Here is an 8,527-nt window from a genome sequence, read left to right as displayed (position 1 = left end):
AAAACATAGCTCAACAAAGAAAATGAATGAATAACTCGGGATGCTTCCATAAGTCAAAACTACATCCAGATGAGTGAGCCGGTCAGCTAACCCTTTCCATATGATGAGTTCACAAAGGGTTAAAATCAACCATCCAATTTATTAAAAGTGCTCAAAATTGACACAGAAAAAGCATTTTATTTAGCTGCTGTCATTACAGAACTTCATTGTAAAATTAAAGAATATGACTGCATAGTAACACTGTATCCATACAGTCTGAGGTGAATGTAAATAAAACTGTTTCTTACAGAAAGGAAGCACAGTCACATCTCTCTGTATATTGGGGACCATTACCAATGATGTATATTTTTGAATAATTACTTTTAACTTTGAATCAGGACATTCTGTACATCAAAGACATGTCCTGGCTGTTTCTGTATTAATTGCACCGCAGAGGAGAATATAGTTCAAGAAGGTGCAGAACAGGAGAACTTTGAAGTTTGCAGAAAAAGTGTGTTCAATACACTAACCCAGAGTTTAATCATCATATTGCAGTGCAATCAAATGACCTGCTTAAAACCAGCCTGCACATGCATGTTTTGGGTCCAGACAAAGTTGTGCAAAGTAGAGATAGAAAACCAAAGCAGAATAGAGACGGGATCAGTGATTTCAGTGCTGCAACTCTGGAGCTCACCCTAACAATGTCACATAGGGATCTGGTTACTCTTTTTAGCCGTCTGGGCAGATCGGAAGCAAATACGACACCCAACCCCCTCCAGATATTGCTGATGAAATAAAACAACCACGCTAACTGGCGCAGCAGCCCCATTTATGAAATTTACCAAATGGGCCGGGCTTCCGTCAGGGCCGTCTGACCTGTCCCTCAGATCGTTCCCTAACGGCCTGTCTGACTTCTGCACACAAGGAAAAGAAGACAAAGAAAAATAAATAAATCCTTGGTTATAATGGCTCATTTCCATGGGAAACTACTCTTAAGCCTTAGGCCCTGACATCAGGGTAGACCGCTTCTCAAACCCCCATCCTCCATTAGATTTCACCATCCTCACAGTCTGAGCAAAAGAATGCCAGGTTAGCTGTTTAAATACGAGTCCCTTTCATCTGAAGAACCAAACTACGACTGATGCCTAAATACTCTTATTTAATGGTTTATTTGTTGTGTTTTACGTGAACGTTTGATTAATAATAAGACAAAATACCTTTTTTTTTCTTATGAAAATAAGTTCTTGGGTAAATGTCAAAGCCCATTTATCTACAGCACCCTCCATTAATGTTCTTGGGGTTTTAAATTGCTTTATTTTTCCACACGTTTTTATAACTTCAGTTAAACCTGCTTCAAAGCTGTAACATTATAAACAGTTTTTTTATTATTATTATTATTCTGAAATGAGCAGCTGTGGAGTCAGATGAAAAAAAGAGAACGGGACGCTCTGTTTTTCGTTATCAGGGCATGCATCTCCCGTTTGCTGTCGCCCATGAATGCTCTATGCTCCTCTGTTGTTTCCAAACTGCTGTGGGCATCTATGAAACGCTGTTATGTACACACACCTGATGATTAATATGCAATCCTGAGGCAGCTATGGGGCAGACAGGCATACACAATGAAGCAGACGGTGATAGAAAAGTCTGATGTAAGTCTTTTCAGTCCCGTCATAATCACAGATTTGGCAAAATGAGAAAATGTTGGAGCAAAGAAAGGTTAAAATAAAAGTGAGGCTCTCCGAAAAGTCTGTGATTTTAGATGTTTAGATCCACTTCAATGATGGATGTAAAGAGGCTTCTGCCTGGTAAATAAGGATGATGTACATAAATACATCCAACTGTAAAAGCAATTAGAAACTCAGCAAATCAAATACCTTAAAATAAGATGATATGTATGTTTTTTTTTTTTTAAATGACTTAAATAAAAAGTGAGTCATATTGTTTCCCAAAATGCTTAGGCATGCATGTGTGTATGAGTGAGAATGATGCATGCTTTGCGTCAATCAAGCAGGTTTCTAATTAAGAGTTGCTGTGTAAGGTTAGAGATAGTTGCCAGGGAGGGAAATCACTATCAGCTTCCCATTTTCATATGAATGGGCTCATTTAATTAAACTGAACAGCTAATGAGAGCATATATATCAAAATAATGGAATGTTTCGCCGGCTATGTAGGAAATTAACAAAAAGCCCCACAAGGAAATAACACATAGGAGAGGGGAGGAAATAAAAATAATAAAAAGCAGAGGAGAGACACTGACAGAAAGAAAGGTGGGGAGAAAAACCGGCTCTGAGTCAGAAACAGATAGCTCCGACAGAAGTTCAAAGAATCTGTAGATCGAGTCAGCCGAGATTGAGTCAGGCTTTGTTGCACAAAAGGAACGAGGAGGAAGACTTGCATTACGTCTGGTATGTGTACGAGAAAGATGGAAGAAGAATCAGGATGAAAAAACTCGCTTCCGTTGTTCCAGCTTGCATGCCTGCTCACTTCTGCGCTTTTCGAGTGAGGACGCATACGTCTCTGTCTGCTAGGATTTCTTCATTTGGAGGTTAATTAACGCTTGAAGTAAAAGCTGCAGGACTGCAAATCAAAGACAGTAAACAATCTTCCAACCACCTCAGGGGATTATTAGAAAAATAAATTAAAGCTGCACCAAATAATTAAAATATTTGAAATGTGAACTTTGGGGAAGCGTTTTCTTTTTGTTTATTTTATTTTTTTCCCTTCTGCTAGTCTTTGATATGCCAAAACAGATCAAGGACAGCTGAAATAAACTTGGAGCACATGTGTGAGGGTGTCATCGCAGGAAAACCTGCAGGATGTGGAAACATTAAGGTTTTAGTAAACACAATGTTTTTAGCGAACTTAATATAGGATTTTATACCAAATAATCTTAGAAAAGAATAATTTAATTTATGACATCCTGAAGGGAAACATTAGGCTCTTAACTTTGAGTAGAAAAGATCCCTTGATCGTTGCCAAAGACAAAAGCACTCTTACATTTTACACATGTTGTGATGTAACAACCACCAAACTTCAGAATATTTTTGGGGGATTTTACATAGTGCTGCAAAACTGTGAAGGGGAAGGATAAATGTTTTTCTTTCAAAAAATAAAAAATAAAATAAAATAACAATCTGTGTGGAGTGAAGTTTGTTTTTACTCTGACATCTCCAGATCAACAGTGCCAAATTTTTCTGGAAACAAAATCAGCACATTGAAATCACTTGTTATGACTAACAAATATTTTATGCAATGCCTAATTCATAAAATCCCAGAATAATACATTGTAGGCATATCACTGCATTGATACTTTTGACAGGCACAGTATGAAAATATAGACAATGTGAGTGCTAATAACCTTTCAGGACATGTCAACCACCTCAATTAAGCTAATACACAAAAAAGAAAAAAACTAGAGAGAAAAACGCAGAAGAGGATTCCTGTATGAAGTACGCAACACCAGCAATGACACAATACTTTTCCTACATTGAGCTGATTTTATTTATTTCAAGGATGAAGACATCCTTTCTTTTTTCTTCATTGTTTTCTGTCTCTCCATCTCTGTTTGTTCCCTCAGAGGACTTGTCCTTGTCCCAGCCCCAGAGCTCGTATCTGATTGGCAGCAGGCCACTGTTTTCATAAACACAGATTGCAGAGGGTGAGCATACATACATAAACAGCGGCAACACATGTCTGCTGTGTCAGATCCTCTATAAATCTCCATCACTCACTCTGCTCCTCCAAGATACCCGAGCGACGCAGCTTGAATGACGGCACTGGGTTTTCTGAATTGAAGCCATCTTTGGGTAAAACTGTCTGCTGATAAATAGACATTCAAAATCATAAAACAGTCACCGTCGAGCTGCCATCTTTTCACTGCAGGCTTGTGTTTTAATAGCGTCACATCGACTTAAGAAAGAGCAAATAAGTGAAGAAACGGTATTTGACCTCGACTTACTGGTGGAAATGAATGTGAAATGTGACGTTATTCGTGACTGGTTACACACTGACTCCTCTGGAAGGAGCTTTAAAAGTCGCATTTGTGGTTGTGTTATGACTAAAGTTCAAAAAACATCCACCTCTGGAGTTCATCTGTCCACATCCTGAAGACATTTAAAGAGACCACAAAGACCCAAGTTGACTGGTTGATGTGTCCTAGACATCTTCTTCAAGGTCACCCAGAGTGTAAGTCGAGTTGCATGTGACCCCGCAGACGTCACATGACTCCCACCAGCAGCAGCTTCACTGTGAGACCCCACAGTTTTAAATCCTCATTTATTCAGTCTGAAGAGCACTCAGAAGTAACAGAACCCTGGAAAGGGAAGAGCTGCAGGCCTTTCCTTCAAATGCATAGCTGTTTGCTCTTAATGTTATTACTGGAAGGAGTCTTGAGCCTGCACAGCATCTCAAATGCAGGATATATCCTGCTTTCACAACAGCTAAACTTTATGCTCTGCTGAAGGACATCGGCAATGGATATTTTTAGGGTAAAAGAAAAACGACTTGGGACTCCACTTTTTCTGAAAATGTACTTAAAAATATAGAAATAAATACATGAAATAGTTAAGATTTTGTAAGCAAAACTTGGTGAAAGTTGGGAAAATATTCTGTGATGTTTTCACAGAATATTTGACCCAAGTTATTCCAAAATAAAGCAGTTTGTTTTATTTCATTTCATTTTACTTCATTTTATTGTGTTGATTGCATCTCTATGACTCACAGACAACAGATATAGGACAGAACGAGTTTTAATTTGGCTTACAAACAAAAACAAAAGCCTAGTATGCGATGTTGTAGTAAAGCTGATATGAAGCCAACCCTGATGTCTCCACACTGCCCAAAATACTCCTGTTGTAGAATTTTTTAATTATTTGTCATGCGACTTGTAAAATAAAGATATTTCTCTAAATGAACAAGAGAAAATGTGAAGTCAAAGATAATATAATAATAGGAGGAAGTACTGCGCACAGTTACAATAGGCAATTTATTTCAGGACATTTACTGAAAGAATCATCTTGAGAAACAAGAAATAGGCAAATTTCATGTTCAAGAGAAAAACAGAGAAAGGTTTTCATTTTCATGCACTCCAAAAATCTGGCCTGTATGGAAAAGAAAAAAGAAGCAAACCTTAAGTTAAGAACCACAAGAAGTCCTAAGTTAAAGTTTGCAACAAGCAGGGGACACACAAAACTCGGGAGAGACATGAGATCAAAATGTAGCATCACCACCATGTTCCATGGTGGTGGAAGTGTCATGCTGTGGGTTCTCCAGGACAGATAAGCCCATCAAACTGGATGGGAGCAATGTTGGAAGGAAACCCCACAGCAGGGATTCTCATACTTAATTTGATTATAAGGTGAGGTCAAAGATCCAAAGCCAACGTTAATTATAAGATATAAGCAACAATAACTGACACTTTATGCTTTTAATTGGTTGCTGTGTACTGCAGACTTCTGCCCAGGTCCCCCTTGAAAATGAGATCTAGATCTCAATGGGGTTTACCTGGTTAAATAAAGGAATAAAAAAAAAAAAATGTTTTTTGTGACTGAGCAACAGACGTTTTTGACAGTAAAGCACAATGAGTTTCATCATTTTAAGTTCAAAACAAACTTGATCGACTGAATTACCTTTCAGAAAGGGCCCTTCTTTATTCACAGGAGTAAACAACATGAACCAAAAGTGCAACAAGACATTGAAGCTTCACAAAGACTGAGGTAAAAGTTACAGACCACCAGACAAAAATTACAGTACATGTAAAAAAGACAATTATCTCCAACGAGCTATCTAAAAAATGCTTTGAAATGCTGATGAAAATGCTTTATTTTTTTCACAATCGTAGTTTCCATTTTTTCAGATTTTAGTATTTTCAATTAAACTCATTATGCAGAGTTAAGGAAAAACAACCTTTTTTTTGCAAAGAACTTTTTTTAGTAATTAGCCTGTCTGTTATCTCTCACTGTATGTGTGAGTATGATTGACAGACAAAGTTGTATCCATGGCAACATATGAAAAACTCTGTGATCTCCTTCAAGGTGCTCCTGCAGGTGACCTCTGACCTGAAGTGCTGGACTCTGCTGAGCCCAGCTGAGTAATGATGGACTGTTATTCTTCAGCCGTCAGCGAAGCCCCCCCCCTCCACCCTACCCTCCACCCCTCCATCAGTAAGTAAAGAGGAAGGAGGATGGTAACGCCACTGAAAACAGACCGTTGTTTGTGTTGTGTGTGCGCCATGGTATGGAAACACTACATCAATACATTTCTGTATTGAAGTGCCAGCACTAATTTGCATGTTTTTTTTTCTCTCTCTCTGTGTAAATGAGACGGGAAAAGATATGCAAACAACCAGGCGATGATGGGAGAACAATGGGCGTCTTAAAAGCTATTTTTCCATTATGGCGTAGAGGAGCTTGCATGTTAAATCTGTTTTGTCGGCAGATCGGCTAATGGGCCTCTTCGATGTGCTGAGGAAATAATAGGAAATTTGCGTTTCTGGGTGCAGAAAAAAAACTTAACAGTGTGGTAGAAAAATGTGCAGCGAAAAAAATCTGAGAAGTTGCTTGAAAGCCAAATCAAAAATCTCTAGAAACAGGCTAATTCAGCTTATAAACTGCTTCATGTTTTTGGATTTCCTGTGCTAAAAAAAACACGAATCAAATATTTGAATTCCCACAGCAGCGTTCATTAAGCTCTGCAGAGGCCTGGTAATGAGCCAGTCATTCGATTTACCTGTACGTTTCAGGATGGGAGCTCTCAAGGACTGGACCTGGGCACCCCTGAAATAGAGAATCCCACCTGATACATAATTAGAAAAGTTATCTATCATCTTAAGCAGTGTGTGTAAATATCTGGTTTCAGTAGGCCTAAAATGATGAGAAAATAGAAAGGATGATGACCACATTTCACTAAAAAATCCCAAAAATGAATTCACGAGCTTCCATGTGAACTAAATTATGACTACATTTGTATTATTTAAAGAATTAGAATCACTTCAACACTGATTTTATTAAAGCTACAATACTCAGCAGAACCATTTTGTGGGGGGATTTTATGAAACAGTCACTTTTGTTTGAATCTAAAAAAAAAATGTACGAGCCCAATAGAACAATTCTGTATTTATTCAGATGTATTTATGAGCAATAAAGACCTTAATTTGCAGCAGTGGGTGTCGCACAGAGGCTCAGTCATGAGTGTGATTTATGACGACATGCGGAAAGAACAAAACACCTTGACAGACATTTGCAGCTGATGGGAGGCTTGGAGATAAGCTGCACCGGAAATGGAAAAAGCCGCCTGAATGGGCTGCAGGGGTATTAATTAAACAATGTCCATTTTAATCATAGCTAATTATATTTGCCTGAACGTGTTGAGAGCATTCAGGGAGGCTTGGGGTGATTCTATCTGTGTCTTTGCTCATTAGTGTGATCCAGCTTGTCAGATGGCAAAGCTTGGTTTATGTCATCAAAAATCTGCTGTAAATGTTGGATCTGTCTTTAAAAGAAAAAAAAATGAAAGATTTGAGTTGGATTGTATAGAAAAAGAAAGGCGCTGCTCAAATAAAACAACTGTAGAGGAAATTATTTTGTCAAAATACACATACTGAAGCTAAAAGAGCGCATTAGCAGTCTAACCGCATCCCCACTGGTTAATTTGTTAATTAATGTTGCCTCCATTTATCACCAAAATAGCTGCTAATTATTCTTTTCCAGCTCTCCTGCCTCAAACTGTTCTTCCTCTGCAGTCTGCTCTGTCAATAACCCAGCCACCTCCACTCTCTGTTTCTTTATAAATATCTGTTATCTGTGCTCATCAGAGACCGGTTTCCATTTATAAACATTCAGGAGCTCAGACGGTGACCCTTGACTCCTGGCTGACCTGGACGTCAACAGCAGAAAGGACGGGGTTGCTGAGGGGGGGAAACATCTCAGCTGTGTCTTATCTCTGGAAAGAGGAGGGGGGGTGGGGGGAAGAGGAGGCGAGTTCAATAGGAAACCATAGAGGAGAGTAGGGAGTCCAGGGTCATTCATAAAGGTTAACATGTGATGATTATCATGTAAAATGTGGATGCAGTCTCAGTCTCACTTTCAGTCTCCAGTGACCACAGCAAGATAACAAAGGTGACATGTTTTATTTATGCAGTCAAACACAACAGGAGGAACATGCAATCATGGGAAGAAGTTTGGACTCAGTTCAGTTTTCTCATAAATGACCAATCTCAATTTCTTTCTCTGAAAAGACCACTGGACTGAACGCCATTGAAAACCTTCTGGTTATTACACCAAATGTTGATCTCTGAGCTCTTCCTGAATTAAAACATTACTTTTGTTGGTTCTCAATGAATATGAACTTCTTTTCTTTGCATTATTTGAGGTCTGAAAGCACTTCATCTTTTTTGTTATTTTGACCATTTCTCATTTTCTGAAAATAAATATAAAATTTTTGCCTGGAAGTTCAGACATGTTGTCAGCAGCTCATATAATAAAAGAACAATGTTCATTTTACTCAAACATTTACAGACGAAAAGTAAAATCAGAGAAACTGATCATTTTAA

Source organism: Poecilia formosa, unplaced genomic scaffold (assembly GCF_000485575.1).
Source record: "Poecilia formosa unplaced genomic scaffold, Poecilia_formosa-5.1.2 Scaffold106, whole genome shotgun sequence".
Classification (NCBI taxonomy): Eukaryota; Metazoa; Chordata; class Actinopteri; order Cyprinodontiformes; family Poeciliidae; genus Poecilia; species Poecilia formosa.
Note: the sequence above shows the minus strand (reverse complement) of the source record.